General features: G+C 49.9%; 1 long non-coding RNA gene across 4 annotated transcripts in view; it reads right to left on the bottom strand.

The window, feature by feature from the left end:
• The window catches only part of LOC134160271 (uncharacterized), a 41,516-nt gene that overhangs the window by 15,202 nt on the left and 9,995 nt on the right, over positions 1-16,319 (bottom strand). Inside the window, exon 1 of one of the 4 annotated variants that reach the window (XR_009963494.1) lies at positions 1,512-2,248. The exons of the other annotated variants lie outside the window; for them this stretch is intronic. This is a non-coding gene — a long non-coding RNA (uncharacterized LOC134160271). Of the gene's footprint in view, positions 1-1,511; positions 2,249-16,319 lie in introns of those variants that run through there. 4 annotated transcript variants of the gene reach the window in all.

The following is a 16,319-nucleotide window of genomic DNA, read 5'->3' as shown; positions in this document are numbered from 1 at the left end:
CCTGGTTGAGGTGACTCCCCTGACCTTCCTCACTCAGTACCTTTAGGCCCACACTGCAGGACTGGATTCCATGCACACAAGCCCAAACACAAGTTGAGCTCCAGAGACCCACACAGCATGTCGCAGCTGCCATTGAACGTTCCAAGCTATGGGGCCAGAGCAGGCTAATTCCAAGGAAATCACCCCAACATGCATACAGCAATACAGCACCCTATATATTTGGTGCATATAGCACCAAACATTTCACTCCCCAGATCTGCTCCCTAATGCAACTGCAACCACTAGGAAGCTTCGCTCTGCATCTGCTTCTCTCCCTGCAAGACCTCATGATGCTTCATGGCCAGCCCTTTGCCATACAAGGCCCCTTTGTAAGAATTAGTGAAGGTTTTCCCCCGTTCTCCTCTGTTCTGGTGTGGCTAAACAAGATTTCCTCTAGCAGGAGATAGAGGGAGGTATGCTTGGAGCTTCCCACCTACCCTGCTACCTTGTGAGTGTCACCTTCAGAGATCTTCTCCTCGGAAGCCTGGCTTGGCCCAGCAAACCCCAGGGCTCCTCTAACCCAACAGCAGGCTCTGAATGAAAACAGAAAGCCAGGGCTGAGGTTCAGGTAGGAAACCATGTGTTGTCATGCTGGGGGCACTGAAGGGAAGAGGAAACCAGGTGGATTCCCCTAAAGAAATCACCAGGATCATCATGGATTGAGACTTACTTTGGCATCTGAGAAGTTTCTGTAGCGTTCATTTCCTGCAGCAGGTTTTTTTGTTAGCTGTTGTGTGTATGAGCAAATTTGGTGTGAGCTCAGCTCTGGTGCGTTACCTGCCATGCTCAGATGACAGCTTGTGTGAGACATGCTCATCCACCAGTTATTTTCCAATTAGCATGTAGCTGTGGAGTGATGAGTAATGTTGTACGCAGAGAGGGAATCTTCATTTGCCTGCCCTTAAAACCGGTTACTGTGATTTCTAAGGAGTGTCAAACAATTGCAAATCTTAACCAACCAAAATAGAAGGTAACTGCTTACTGTCAAGTCTAATTTCACTAAACAATGGTATCATTAAATTCTTTTGCACTGGTTGATTTTCAACTGGAAGGAAGAAGGAGGTGTAACTCCTACAAGAGGATTTCACATTTCTTCTTTGCTTGGATCTTTGGTTTATTTAATGGATTTATTTCGTGGGTTACATTTTAATCTTTGCCTTTCTATTAATGACAACAGGGGGATCTACAGTTCATCTTCTCAGTGGTGAAGATATGAGGAGTGTGACTTACTGTGCTTACTGTAACTGGCCACCTTTAAACATCTCTGCTAGCTCTGAAATAGCAGCGCTCGCTATGCCAGAAGATTGTTCCCACTGCAGAAATCTCAACCCAAAAGCATCACTCCCAGAAATGAGGCTCCCGCCTCAGGAGCTGATTTAAATCAGAGACGGAAACAGCAGAAAAACCACTCTCCTGTTGTTTTCATTCTTCCCCTACTCACAGTCTCACGCGACAAATCAGCCGCTACTCACAGCACATCTTCCGAAGGCTGAAGGCGGCTTTCCAGAAAGAGAAGCGTGGGTAACGCTGTCACTGGAGCAGCAGAGTCACCACAGCCCTCTTCAAAACTGGGAGCAAAGCTGCTGGGAAGCAGCACGAGCGTCCTGCTGGACAGCTCAGCTCCTCTGCACTCAACGGGAGCATGCTGAAGCTGAGGAATGCCTCGAACTGATGAGACCTTGCCCAGATGCTGCTTAATGAGGAGCAGAAGCCCAGATGAACATGAAATTCAGTAGCTCAGATGACAGGTACAGTAAGAGTAGTATTTACACAGCTAAACATGTCTGGGAGACAGCTACACACCAACACAGTTATGTGCTGTAACAGGATAGGAGCTGGAAGAGTAGTATCTGCTCCCAGTTAACTCTTCAGTGTGTGGACACATGAGAATAAGGATGTGTTCCTATCCAGTCCCCCTCCTTCCACTGCAGGTGGAGGGTGAGTCCTTACTCAGAGACATAAATGCAAGTTCTCTTAGGTGTAATTGCTACCTCAGCTACACACAGAATACATATTTTATATACTCTAATAAAACAGGGCCAAATAGAATATATAACATTTTATATGCTGTAATAAAACATGAACACCCCCAGTATTTTCTATCAAACGCAGCTTACGGTGAGAGTGTAGTAAGGGCTCAAAGCATTTAAAAATGAAGGAAAGATCTCTCTGCTGATGGTGGTTCCTCTCCTCCCTTATCTCAACCACACCTCATGATACAAACCCCTCATCTCCTCCAATCCTGCACCTGCCACGAAGCATCTTGGTCCAGTCAAGATATTGCAGTTTTGAGCCTCCTTACATCATTTAGCAAGATTACACTGCCAAAAAGCAATTTCTGTGCAAGGAAAGCCCAGTAAGCCCTGCCTGATCCCTTTAGCTCTGTACCATCTGCAAATTTAATGACCCTCCACGCTGCAGCATGTGTAAATCTTTAATACAAATATTAAAGAGCCCCAGCGGAGGATCTGCTCCTCAGTCACCTCCGTGCTGACACTCACCCTTAGCTTCAAGCCGTGGCTCTGCTGCTTGCCAGCATTTCACCCTTTTCAAGAGCAGATTATTTTAACCTACGAGCAGGGAGTTTGGACTATAATCCATCACACCACGTTTTCTGCGAACCTGCTGGACAAGCAGATGGATTTCTGCAATGTAGACGGATAGTTATTTCATTAGCGTAAGTGATCAAATTAGTCTGGCATGATTTACCTGCAATATATCCATGCTGACTCACTCCCGTTACAGTAAATTTCATCTCTCTAAAAAGCCTGGCTGCAAACTCACTGTAAATGATTTCCTAAGATCAACATTCATCTTGAGTCTTTGCCTCCTGTTGTTCCTGTTGTGGAGGAGCACACTCATTTTTGTGTCATTTTGGGGATGGGCTGGACTGAAAGAAGAGCCAGAGGGTATAGGAACAAGTGGAGGGCTGCTTCACTCAAGGACACCCGACTCCTTCTACAGACAGACACAGCACAAGGAATTAAGCCTGGTACAATACATTCAAAGTGAGATTTCATCTGATCCAACTTCCTCTGGATGCTGACAAAGCACCTTGAATAAGAGAGAGCGTGGAGCAGGAACACTAAGTTCTGCCTTGGGAGCTTCCAACCACAAAAAGCATTATCACCTTCTGCATCTAATAAAACTACCAAAAAAAAACCCCCAAAACAACAAGAAAAAAGCTATTGCATGGCCAAACTATCTCCACAAAAGTAGGATTCCCTGCCATGTAACCTAAGTCTTTCCCACTGCAATCCAAATCCATTATTTCTTGCCCTATCCCTGCCTGACAGGAGAGTCAGTGACTGTTGTTTCCAGAGAGGCAGAACCTGTTGTTCTTCCCCCGGGGCACCAGAAGAGTTTTCACTCAAGCTGAAGCCTCATTTCCTCGCTCCAGTGTCTGGTTGGGACCTGCAGCCTAGATGGACATCACAATCACACTGGTAATTCATCTTTCTCCAATGAAACGGGCCTCTGAGGGAATTTGCTGGAAAGATTTCATTGCAAGAACTGAGCTGAAGTCCAGAGAAGCAGCTCAGGAGGCCTCCTTATTTGCTCTGGGTATGCAAAATGGTTTCTCACAGTTTCTTTACCCCCTATAGTATTACAGAATTGTTTAGGTTGGAGAGGACTTTAAGATCATCCAGTTCCAACCCCGTGCCATGGGCAGGGACACCTCACACTAGACCATGTTACCCAAGACTGTCCAACCTGGCCTTGAACACTGTAAGCCATGAGGGCTTGCAGATAACAGTGTCCTTCCATGTAGGGTTTGCCCACCTCTGACTGCAGTTGTCAAACCTCTAGGAGCAGCCAAAGCCCACAGGGGCTGCTGCTGACACAGCCTCAGGAGCTGCCCTGGGGTATAATTCCAGCTCTGCTCTGTCCTCTTGTGCCACCTTTAGGCACATCACCTTCCTCTCAGAGCCATCTTCCCCTCCCGCCTCGAGTGTGACTTGTATGCTTAAACCCCGAACTCTTCAGAGACCAACTCATGCATTTCTCAGGGTCCACCAGACAACTCCATCCATTTCCCAACTCTTTTTGTTAAAGGCAAGAACTGCCTTTCATTTTGCTGTTGGCTGAACATCCAGGAGAGGTTTTTCACACAGGATTTAAGGACTGCTGAGGAGGTAACTTAGGAACTTACTGCGTAACACCTCAAGGTTAATTTTGGTCTAGGGAAGCATCCTTGTACTGAAGATGCTTCTGAAGGTCGACTCCACAGGTAGGCTGTTGGGAACTGTCTGTTACCAACCAAATCATTAAAGTACATTCTTAATTTCAACTGTATTCTTCAACACAGAGAAGCTACGTGCAACATCCTGCTGAGGGCAAAGTGAGTCAAGTAGTCATTAAATGGTCACAGTTAAAAAGCAGAACAAAGGTCCAGTCATTAAAGCATGCACAGAAAACCAAGCCTTTTCCCCCATACATTAATCCTCCACAAGGCTTCCACTGGCTGGCATGGTAAAATAATATAGCCAGAGATGATACATTTTCCTCCTACATATACTCTCATTTAGCTTCTTGGGTGAATCTCTTCATGCTCTTTGGGATTTGCCTATTCTTTGGGTGTTTATAATGAGCTAAAGAGTGAGAGTCACCAACATGTTTCAAGCCTGTTATTTTGGATTGGTTAATCAAGGGGATAAGACGTGTCCTTGGGGAAGGACAGGTACCAGTGAGGCTTCATCCCTAACCAGTCTCAAGCATGTAAATTAACTTAAATGTATTTAAGCATCATGGACTTCAACAGTTTTTAAGCACCTATTTAAAATTAAGCAGTTCTGATAACTTGGGACCTTGGTCAAGTCAAAGGACCTCTAGGAAATAAGGTCATGCTGCCTGAGGCCAAGGTCTGTCTTCAAGCACATGCCACCCCATGTAAATCCCTCAATCAACACATGATCTGTAGACTACCAGGCAAGCTGAGTCTCTTCTCGATCAGCACCATCAAAGTCATGACAGTGCTGCAGAAACTGTTCTCTTTATTGACATGTGATCACTGAAGCTAAGCACGTACTGCGTAATTAGTCAGAAAAATGAATTATTTAAGTAACTTGCATTTAACAAATAGCTCTGCCATTCTGATTGCAATGCAGTACTCAGTCACCATAAAAATGCATTCTTCTTGTGCAGGAAAACAGATTTCTTTGCCTCCAAGATCCTGCAGGTTGGAGAGTTTTTCTTCCAGGGTTTTCAAACATGAAGTCCTATGTCCTTGCACAGATTTGAGGGTCAGGAGCAATGAGGTAGCTATCCAGGCAGACTGATCCCTGGAGCAGGTTCCTATTGGATTAAGCAGAGCATTGCTGTGAATAGAGGAAAACAAACCAAAAACTAATGGGGAAAATGATAGCCTTTCTCTCATTTGACAGAGATCTTCCTTTTCCCTCTTTTTTTGCACGTACATTTTCAGTTTGGTAGACAGGTAATTACATGTCTGATGTAAAGACCAACCCTCCCCAGCTCATGCTTCAGAGATGACAGGATTTAGTTGCAATTTTATCACAGTAATCATGAATTCAGTAGAAATGCACCTGGGGTGGAGGTGGAAGAAGAGCTCACGCGAGGTTTTCAAATGGGAGACCTGGAATCAGACATGGAGTTACTGCTCTTACCTTTAGCTTCATCTTCTAAGCTTGGGAGAGAGACCTGAAGCAATGCAGAGCTGAGCAAAGCTCTCACAACACAAGACAGGGTTCCAAGACCATCCCAGCTCACTCTCAGGAGCAGGTTAGGACACTTGAGCAGGACTGCCCCAAGCCAGTCACGCTGCTCTCTCACAAAGGCTGATCGAGTGGGCTAAACCCAGACAGTCCAAACCTTGAGCCAGTTTCCTACCATCCAACTCAGCATCTCAGTCCTGCAAATCCTGGCACTTCCATCCTAGCAGCAGTAAGGCAAAGCCAGCTCTGCCTGCCTGTCCTCCCTGCACAGACCTGCCCTTCATTCCCTATAGGTCCCCCCAGCTACATGCACTTGGACTGAAACACAGGTAATGGCTGGTAGCCACGCGGGCTAGTGAGCACATGTCATCTGTGGAGGACAGGAGTGAGAATCACCTCTCTGAGCCCAACCTTGCAGCTTCCTCTGAAGCATGGAGAGGACTCTGCTGGGAAGAAGAGGAGAGGACGCGGGTGTGGAAGAACTCCATGGACATTTTCCCAAGGACACTGGCCCAGAGGTTCTGCTCCACTGTCATTAGCTGGTCTGCGGGGGTCAGACCACGAGCTACATTGCCAAAGGCTGCCAAAATGAGGTGCACATGAACAAACGAAATGATGAGAGAAATAAGCAGGAGTGAAGGGAACAAACATTTGGTTTAACAGCAGTTTCCATGCACCTGGCACTGCATCTTGTCAAAACATCTTTATCTCATGACCAGCACTGCTTAGCAACAACACTGTGCCACGCAGGGGCTTGTGGGGCAAAGAAACAGTTTGGCAGGATGTAAAGAGAAAGGAAAGATGGGAACAGCTTTGCTGGGTTTCTAGTGCCAGGGTGGCCGGTAGAGAAAACTGATGTTCCCTGGACAGAACCTGGTGATACAGACTGGGTAGGAAATGAGTCCTGAAACCACCATCAAACATCCCCCAGTCTAACACACACTTGTTCTTGAGGTCTTCGGTCATTACCATTCCCGCACAGTCGTGCACAGAAGCACCTCTTTGTGACACATGCACACACAAACCAGGATCCAAAACTGCTCCTAAGAAGCTTCAGCACTGGAGACTCTCCCTCTCTAGCCCAGGAAATCTGCTCACACCATTACTGTTCTCATCACTTCCCCAGCGTCCACACTGAACATCCCTCGCTGTACATTTAAGTCCATTCTTACCCTTCCACTCCCTTAAGGATGTAACAGACCCATCCCCTCCTCTTTGCCAGAGCGTTCCCAGGTGTCCTCTAACTGCCCTGTTCCTGCCAGTTCCTCCAGTCTGCTCCCTGGGCAAGTGTTCCCTGGATTTATGACTGTTCCAGGCTGCTGCTCACCCCTCTCTGGACTGTGCACCTCTGGCCTTCCCACTGAGTCTCTGCCCACACTGAACAAGCAGGGTCTCTTCTAAACATCTTGCAGCCACAATTCCTATTTCATATGAGGGGTGAGAAAACGATCTGGTCAATCAGAGATGGGAGAAAAAGATGCCAGAGCCTCTGCTCCGAGCGGGTCCAGGCTCGTGGTTGAAGGCTGATAGTCTCCCATACACTTTGGATGAGGAAACAAAATCAGGAGCACCACAGCTAAATTGGGATGTCTGGTCACTTCAGCCATATCACAACCATGCTTTGCTGTTGCTATTGATGTCCCCTAAGCTGCCCTTTAGCAGCATGTCCCTTTCTGAAGCTGCCAGAGCCTTTATTCTTCCTGAGAATAGCTGCCTGCTCGTGCACACAGGGGCAGAGGAAGGTTGGACACTGTGTGTCGCATTGTACTGTCAGACTAAATAGAAGCTGATGGGATAATAATTAATTGCAGTCTCCCTGTAACAGAAGACAAGACAAAGCAAGAGATATAAATAAAATCATCAAAGGGACTCAGAGAATAGGAGCTGTGTCTGCGTTTTGTGAGCAATTTAAAAGCCAGAGGAAGGTTGGGAACCCAAGGACTGAAAAGCCATAAAAATCTATGGAGCCCTCACAAAACCGTGGCAGCGTCTCGCTGATCTGTCTTGTTACCAGGCAGGGGTGTAAATTCCCTCAACACCTCTGTTGTTTAAGGAGCTGGAAAGGGAAGGGGGAGAGAAAGAGGCTTGAGGCGGGAGTGACCCCCGGCTCACTCAGACCTGAGCAGCGGGGAGGTGCCCTCACCGCAAATGGAGGGGACAGAAGCCACCCAGCTCTGCTCCGAGGACAGCAACCTGCCAGCACGGGCTGCCGGCCTCAGGTACGCTCTGAGAGCTGTGTGCAGCCAGGAGGGCTTCAATGGAGCCATTTTTAACTCTCTTCGTACCAGGAGGGCTCCTCTCCTCATGGCTGCACAAAAGCAAACCCTGCCCTGCCCTGTGACTTGCCACAGCCCAGCGCCTGTCCCTGCTTGCCGGCTGTTGTCACAACGTCACCCTCCAGCTCAGGGGGGAGAAGCAGAGACGAGGCAGAGCCAGAGCTGAAAGAGCCCCACCACCACCCCAACCTCATGGGCAGCTGCAACCTGGAGACAGGGTGGGAGAAGAGAGGGGAGCCCTCCCCCTGCACCTCCCCATGAGCCTGTGAATGAAAGAGGATGGATATGAAGGGAGGAGAGGGAAAGAAGGAAGAGAGAGAGCCCTCACTGACATCCGGGCTCAAGTGCTGCTGGTACAGGCTCTTGTCCTGGAAAACAGGCCATTATACATTCAATTCATCTCCATCTTGCCATTATACATTCAGTTCATCTCCATATGGCCATTAACCCCACCACAGAGATAAAGGTACTTCCCTCATTCATTCCCTAAAGTGACTGGCGAGGCTGGGAGGAGAGGGAAAGCAACGAGGCACATCCTCTGCCTCTATGGTAAAAGCTTTTCTTGTTAAGCAGGTACACACCAGGGACAAGTGGGAAGCACAGATCCCAAATCCCAGCCCTAGTCGGGGATTTGGGTTGTGGGTTTGGTTTTTTCTCTCCTTCTCCTTTTAAATTCTCCTTTCAGAAATTCCTTCTCTGGTTAAATGAAGCCAAGGTAAAGAAAGAGCAGCTCATTAAAATGAACTGCCATTGCATGATATCCCCCCCAAAGGCAAACACAATCTTTTTCCCCAAAGGAACAAATAAGCCATCAACTAAACAATAACTTCCTTAACATAGCCAGCAAAGTCTTTCTTCCACCCACTTACCTAAACAATGAACAAAGCAACCAAGAGATGAAAGTCACCTCCCATTCTCTGGGCTGGCCTGGCTGTAACTTTCCATCTCTGGAGCAGCACTGATGGTCAGGAAGGGATCATCTCCTCCTGCTGCCCCATACAGGGCTCCTGCAGGAGCTGGAGACCTGCTGGAGGTCACCAGAGAGAGGGGAGCCTTGTGCCTCCTTGCAGGCCAGGCTTGTCAGGAGGAAGATGTGGCACGGCCATAGCAAGACTTGTAGGCAGCAGAGCTCTTCCAGCCCCGGAGCTTTGGTCTGCTGGGAGGGCTACAGCTTGTGCCACTGCTTCTGTGCAGGCATCAGAACTGCTGCTGGCTTGGCTGGCTTTAGGGACCAAGCCCTGGATCTAAAAGCCAGGGCTGTCTTAGCTAAGGATCAGCTATAGCTTACCTGCAAGCTGGTCACGCTGGCAAGAGAGGTGAGCACATGCTGAGCGAGAGCAGCTCTCCCTTCCCAGCACTGGGGATGATCCAAGGATCTGGAAGCACGATGCTCAGTGCAAGCTCAGCACTGCAGCATTCCCATGTGGCTCAAGAGAAATAAAGAAGGCCAGGTTGGACACAGGGGCTTGGAGCAAGCTGCTCTAGTGGAAGGTGTCTCTGCCCATGGCAGGAGTTGGAACTGGAGGAGCTTTAAGGTCCTTCCAACCCAAACCATTCTGTGAGTCTACGATTTTATTTGTATCACCAAAAAGACCAGAGAAGTCTCCTATCACCTGCACATAACCTGCACTTACTGCTCAAGCTGAGCACATCTCAGAGCCAGAGCACAGCTAAGGTGCTGCGTGGGGGAGAGAAAACAGTGAGTTAATGCATGTCCTTGACTTCAAGCAAGTCAAGAGCTGCTACAGAGAGTAGGAGAGATCTGGAAAACACCCAAATGTTTGTGGGGCCTGCCACCAGCTTCTCCCTTTAGCTTGCAAGCAATCCTGTGGGCAGGGAGAAGGGATGTAGGCTCCAAGCTGCTGCCAAGGGAAGAGTGCACTGTGCAGCAAACAAGCATTGAACTCAGAGCTCAGCTGCTGTTACGGCAGCTCAAGTGAGCCAGCTTCCCACACCTCGTCCCTGAGAGACCACCCCAGTGCAGACCTGCCAGCTGGGCGGTGCTTGGGATTGCTCCTAATGCACTTCAGTCCAGATGAGCCATCTTTGCCACGCTCCAAATGTGTGTAAACACTTTGCTCCTGCTCCTTGTCCCTCTGTGGCAGGGAAGGATGGACTCGGGTAAATGAGAATTCGCAGCAGTACTACTGGCATTTCACATCTGTGGTCCCCACAGGTTCTAGAAGACAAGCACAGCCCAGTTTGCTCCTCCCAATCCAGACCCATGTAAAACATACCAGAATCAAGGCCATTTTGAGATGGATTCCCTCTGGGTACTTTAGGGCAATCTTGTGCTGCCAGATGGTACAACAGAGCCACAAGGCAAAGGCATCATGGACACATAAAGTCACCCAAGGCTGCAGCTTGATGAGGAAGGCTCTGACAACCCTTATTCCCTTGCCCAGGAGCCCTCAAGGCTGAAGTCATTCTCTGATGAACCTGAGAAGTGGGGAAGAGCATCTGGCCCAGGTCTTTGGTGCTTGATAGCCACTAAAATGGTGGCTGCAGCCTGCTCCCTGTCCTAGGAGGACACAAATCAGCTCACAGCTCTCACACCAGCCGTTTGTTACAGCACTTGCCTGAGAAGAGAGCCTCCTCAACCAGCTGCTATGAGGTCCAGAAGCCTCTTCTGTCCAGTGCACAACCAGCTGTGATCTCTGACCTGAAAATCAACACAGTCCTGAGGTTTACACATGAAGCGAGGCCTCAGCCCCCGAAACCTCACCAACTCCATCCCTTCATGCCAGCTACAGCTGACTGGAGGGACAGAAGTGCCCGCTGAGGCTGGGAGTGTCATGAGGCAACCGCTGTGACTGCCGGGCTCGCACTGTGAAGCCAACTCCTGTGGCAGGTGGGATCCCCGACATCACATTCAGAACAAGAGCGTGTCAGCAGGTCTTTCACACAAACTGCCTGTCTTTATGCTGCACAGAACAGAAGCATGAACAGTCACTCACCCGAGCTGCAGGAAGAGATCTGTCAGCAGAGGGGCAGTCACCTTTAGCTGAAACACAGAACTCTAAAAAGAAAGGTTTGAAAGCTGGAACAGATGCTCCTCTGTCACATCTGCAGCTGTAAAATATCCCCTCCCTATAGCCATCCTTTTTTTCACCTGCATCCAGGCAACAGGAGCTACGTTCACTGACACAGTCATCATTACACACACCACTACAACCTGCTTGAGATAATTCCTGCTCCCAGGCAGGGGAGAGGGGAAGCGACGTTGTTGGAATAGCTCCTGTTCAATTGTCCAGAAGGTGATTGAATGCTGTAGCACTCAGATCCACACAGCCCGCGAGGGAGAGGTCAGGGGTGACAGAGACCATCTTGCCATGTGAATATAGAATGGAAAGAGAAGTATCTCCCTCTGATCCCATTTAAAGCCCTTTGTGCAGTGTGAGCAGCAAGAACAGGTCTGAAGAGAAGCTGACACCCACCACAGAGTCCAGAAAGGGGGTGATTTGGTCCCAAGCTTAGAAAGTACTCCAATCTTTGCATGGGAGGAAGGGATGGGTGCAGGCATCTCCTCTGCTCATCCTGGACATGGATCCCAGATTATTGCTGGTTTGGTCTCGGCTGTTGGCTCATGTGGTCCAGATGCAAGACCGGACTAGGACCTGGAATCTCTTGTGGTTATAGTATCTGAACCATCTGCCTGCCACCCAACTTAGGAGATATGCATGGGTGTGAGCACACCCGCAGAAATAGAGCTCAAGCTTTTTATCAGTAATAAGTGATAACATCCAGACTTTGAGTGCCTATTCAGATTAGTTCAGTAACTAGTAGTTAAAATTCTCAGTGATAGGACAGGTGAAATGCAAGCAAGAGGCTCTTTTGATCTGTCCTTGTGCTCTCGGATCCTGGACTATGAGGCACGAGGAACTGACTGACTACAGACATGGTAGGTGGGTGCTCATGTCCCAGGAAGAAGGCTGGAATCGTGTTTTCATGCCTTGCACTCCAAGATCTGCTGTCTTGTTTCAGGCTTGTGAGGTTACCTGGAAGGAGACAGCTGGTTGAGAACTCATGGACTTTAAACAAAACCGAAGCTGGCACCAGGGATCCTGTTGGATATGACACATACACAAGGAGGGTCTATCCCACTGCAAGGGCTGGACAGACTCTTCAGCCTTGTGAGAAGCTGAAGGATACAATACAAGAGTTGGAGGCATCCAGACTGCTTGGGAGAGCTGCTGCAGTGCCAGGTCTGGGCTGGGCAGCTGCTCCCAGCACATGGTGCTCAGACACCAGTTCCCTGCTCCTCAGGAGCAACACATTGTCTGCATCTGCAGAGCCATCAAGGGAAGGAAGAGCAAGACACAAAGCAGAGGATGGCCATGATGATCTAAGCAAGTTGTACTGCTAATGCCACAAGGAAAGAAACCTGTACCCTGTAGTTCATTTCTGCTTCACTTTACCGTACGTGCTCCAAGAGGCAAACCAGACATCAGCAACTCTCACTGCCAGAGGACTCGTGCCCCATCCAGCTGAGCTCCAGCTGGCTGAGCTCCTGCAGACAAGTGAGGGCTGGAGCAGCACTAAGTGGCTGTGTTAAAACTCTCCCTCTAGTTGAGAGTACCTGAGGGGGAGCAGGCCAATGCTCCACTTGACTTTCCATGCTCTCTCCTTCACTCCTGGCCTCACGTGTTGCAGAGTGGAACTCCCTGTTCCTACAGCAGCATGCAGAGGCACAAAGCCATTTTGTGAGAGTCCCTTTTCAGGCAGATCAGATTTACCTGATGAAGACAAGAAGCAGTTCAGAGACAGCAACAGCATCCTAAGAGGCCCTTCAAGGGCAGGATGGCAGAGAGCTCTAAGTCCTGAGGCAACTTGTCAGCTTAAACTTATCTGCTTGAGACCTGCAAGCGCTGAGCTAGTACCTGCAGAGTGTTAGCTTCAGAACAGCTCCACACTCGTACAACAGCTTCTCTGCTCTTTACAAGAGTTTTATTCCTTCACAAACGTTTTGTTTTACAGACATTTTCCTTCTCATGAAGCTTCCGATGCAGTGTGCCTGCTGTGCTGCAGAGCTATGGTATGAATATGACATTACTGCCTTGCCACAGTCCTGTGAAATGGTTAAGAAGAAACACAGAATGAATCAGGCTGGTTTAAGTTGGAAGGGACCTTGAAGCTCCTGCAGTTCCAGCCCCTGCCACAGGCAGGGACACCTTCCACTAGAGCAGCTTGCTCCAAGCCTCTGTGTCCAACCTGGCCTTGAACACTGCCAGGGATGGGGCAGCCACAGCTTCTCTGGGCACCCTGTGCCAGCGCCTCAGCACCCTCCCAGGGAAGAGCTTCTGCCTAAGAGCTCATCTCAGTCTCCCCTCGGGCAGGTTCAAGCCATTCCCCTTGGCCTGTCCCTACAGGCCCTTGTCCCAAGCCCCTCTCCAGGTTTCCTGCAGCCCCTTCAGGCACTGGAGCTGCTCTCAGGTCTCCCCTTCAGGAGCCTTCTCTTGTCCAGGCTGCCCCAGCCCAGCTCTCTCAGCCTGGCTCCAGAGCAGAGCTGCTCCAGCCCTCGCAGCATCTCCATGGCCTCCTCTGGCCTCGCTCCAACAGCTCCACGTCCCTCTTGTGCTGCTGCCCCAGAGCTGGGTCAGGGCTGCAGGGGGGTCTCCCCAGAGCACAGCAGCGGGGCAGGATCCCCTCCCTGAGCTGCTGCTCATGCTCTGGGGGTGCAGCCCACCACACGGGGGGTTCTGGGCTGCAAGTGCAGACTAACAGGTTATGTTATGTTGAACTTCAGAACAGTCATATCCCAAGGGAGCTGCCATCCTCACAACCCTCTGGGGTGTCAGGTGTGGACCAACATTATCATACCAAGGCCTGCATGCTCCATAGACCTGGTGCACCATGGTGTGACCACGCAGACACATGGATCAGAGCTGCACGGACGGGGCTGCCACCAAGGGCTGTGCAAGACGAGGTGCTCGGGTCCCTCAGTAAAAATTAGGGTTGCACTGATGCTGGGTCCCTACTCCAGGTCTAGAACAGACCCTGAACATTGGGATGACTGCCAGGGCTTGGCTCAATGGCTGCTTGCACACTGGGGGTGTGCAAGGCTCTGCAGGGCTGTTTGCTCTCTGACTCCATCCCTCAGCTGTACTGAAAGGGAGTTTGTCCCAGACAAACAAGTAGGGCACAAACTGAGAGCTCCAGAGCAAGCTGCGAGGAAACAGATTGAGTTCTCTGTGCAAACCAACAGCGAAACCAGTCCCTGGTGCCTTCTCTTGTGGGACACTTCAAAGACACCATGCATCCACAATGCTGCTGCTGCTGCCCTGGGGAAGGAGTCATTGAATACCCTCCATGAATGAGGAGTGAAAATGAAGCAGTTTGATTTGGCACGTGCACCATAATAAAGATCCCTGAATGCTCAGCTTCTAATTGAACCTAAAGCAGGCTGTTAATTCCATCTTCACTTCCAGCCTGGAAGGAAAGCATGTTATACCCGAGGGCCAGGACTGATGAGCAGAGCCATAAATCAAGCAGTTTACAAGACCAGCAATTAGGAAACAAGCCGACAGAAGGGAAAACTCTGTCAGTAATAAAGCAGACACACCACAGGATCTGCTGAGTGCTCAAAGCAACTGGGGACATGCAGCCCTTTCCACACCCCGTCTCTAATTCTTCCAGTCACATTGCTGCCTTTTCCCTCTCTCCTACTTCCCTTTATTTCCTCCTGTCCCCCTCCAGTTTATCCTCTGTTCTTTTCCTCCCCCCATCCAAAGGGCCTGTTCTCCCAGGGAATGCAAGAATGCACCTGCTGAGCAAATGGATTTACCAGCTGCAAATGGAGCAGGTAAATCCAGGAGCAGGTAAATCCAGGAGCAGGTAAACCCAGGAGCAGGTAAACCCAGGAGCAGAGGCTTGTGCCTGGTGCCAGCCCCCACAGACACAGATACAGGCAGCCCCATGAGTGCAGGGGTGATGGAGGAAGCAATGTGCTGCTCTCCAGCCAAAGGAGGCAAAACAGTACCTGAGCCCCTTGACAGGGCACAGCGCAGTAGGTCCCATGATGGTGATGCTGGGGGAGTAAGTGGCAGTGGGCAGAGCTGCTCATGTAAGGAAGGGTTGGGATGACTTTAACCATCGAACCTGTCTTCTGCCTTGGTCGTCTCTGATCTCTTCCAGCATCAGTCAGACCCAGCTCCCTTGACTTTGACAGCAACTTCCAACACCCTTCCAACATCTCCTGCTCAATTTCCAGTTCCCTCTCCTTAGTCATCATTGCAAATCCTGCCCTTGCTTTCCTTACCCAAAACCATCTCCTGAGTCACTGGGTGGCCAAAGGGGTTTAGACCCACTGCTGGTCCTGGCCCCCTGCGCAGCTCTGCACCACACTGCCCTCAGACAACCCCTCTGAAGAGGGGAGACTGCTCCTGGGTCTGACACTCATTCCTAGATGCTGCATTCCTGTTGCTGCAGAGCTCCATGTGGCCTGGGACACCAGCACAGTCAGGCCTGAGCAGCTGTTCTGTGCATGTGCAATCTCAGTGTAGGCAATGGGTGTTCAACCAGGCTCTGCCCCCTGCTCAGAGCACTGCCACACCTCTAGGACATCACATCTTTTGGAAATCACAGCCAGCAGTGATATATTTTGCCTACTTTGGCATCTGGTATGTGCATCACTCTGACACGAGAGGAATATGGCTATTTATGGGACTTATTTTGTCAACAGGACGGAGACCAGACCCTCCTCCAGTCATCCCAAAAGCGAACAGATCCATTTATACAAAGGATTAAGTATGTGATATTCCAGTGCAGCCTGAAGCAATGTTTTGTAAAGTCCACTCTGGAAACACTTGCTGTTATCACCTGTCAGAGGCTGAGGGTAAAAGCAGAAGGAACAGGATCAGCAGTCATCAAGCCCCACAGTACATGTTCAGCCTCCAGCATTCCCACACATCTCAGCTCACTATTCCAACCAACCTCAGCTGCCCACGCCTTTTCCTTTGGCTATTTATCCTCCCAAAAGCCAAGGCTGACACTTGCATGACACTAGGCACAAGCACATCCTCTGGACGAACCATGAGCTGCCCCTTTGAGCAGGCAGCAAAGGTCCCACCAGCCTCCTGCTGGGGAGGGCAGGAGGAATGTGGGTGCCTCAGGGCTCCCAGAACAAGGCCACCATGACACTGGTGACCACAGCACCCAGTCAGGCTGTGGTGGCCCAAGGGTGACCTCACGTTGTCTTCAGGTTGCCAGGGAGGGCTGAGAGTCACTTAAAGGCAACATGAATGAGTGTAACCCCAATGCCCTCCCCACTGCACACGGTTTGGAGCCTCTCCAGCGAGCCTCTCTCTTGAATGGAGAGGGGAAAGATTTG

This window comes from Pezoporus occidentalis, unplaced genomic scaffold (genome assembly GCF_034315485.1).
Source record: "Pezoporus occidentalis ecotype Australia unplaced genomic scaffold, CSIRO_AGI_Poc_V1 ctg159, whole genome shotgun sequence".
Classification (NCBI taxonomy): domain Eukaryota; kingdom Metazoa; phylum Chordata; class Aves; order Psittaciformes; family Psittacidae; genus Pezoporus; species Pezoporus occidentalis.
Note: the sequence above shows the minus strand (reverse complement) of the source record. Positions and strands in the feature narration are given on the sequence as shown.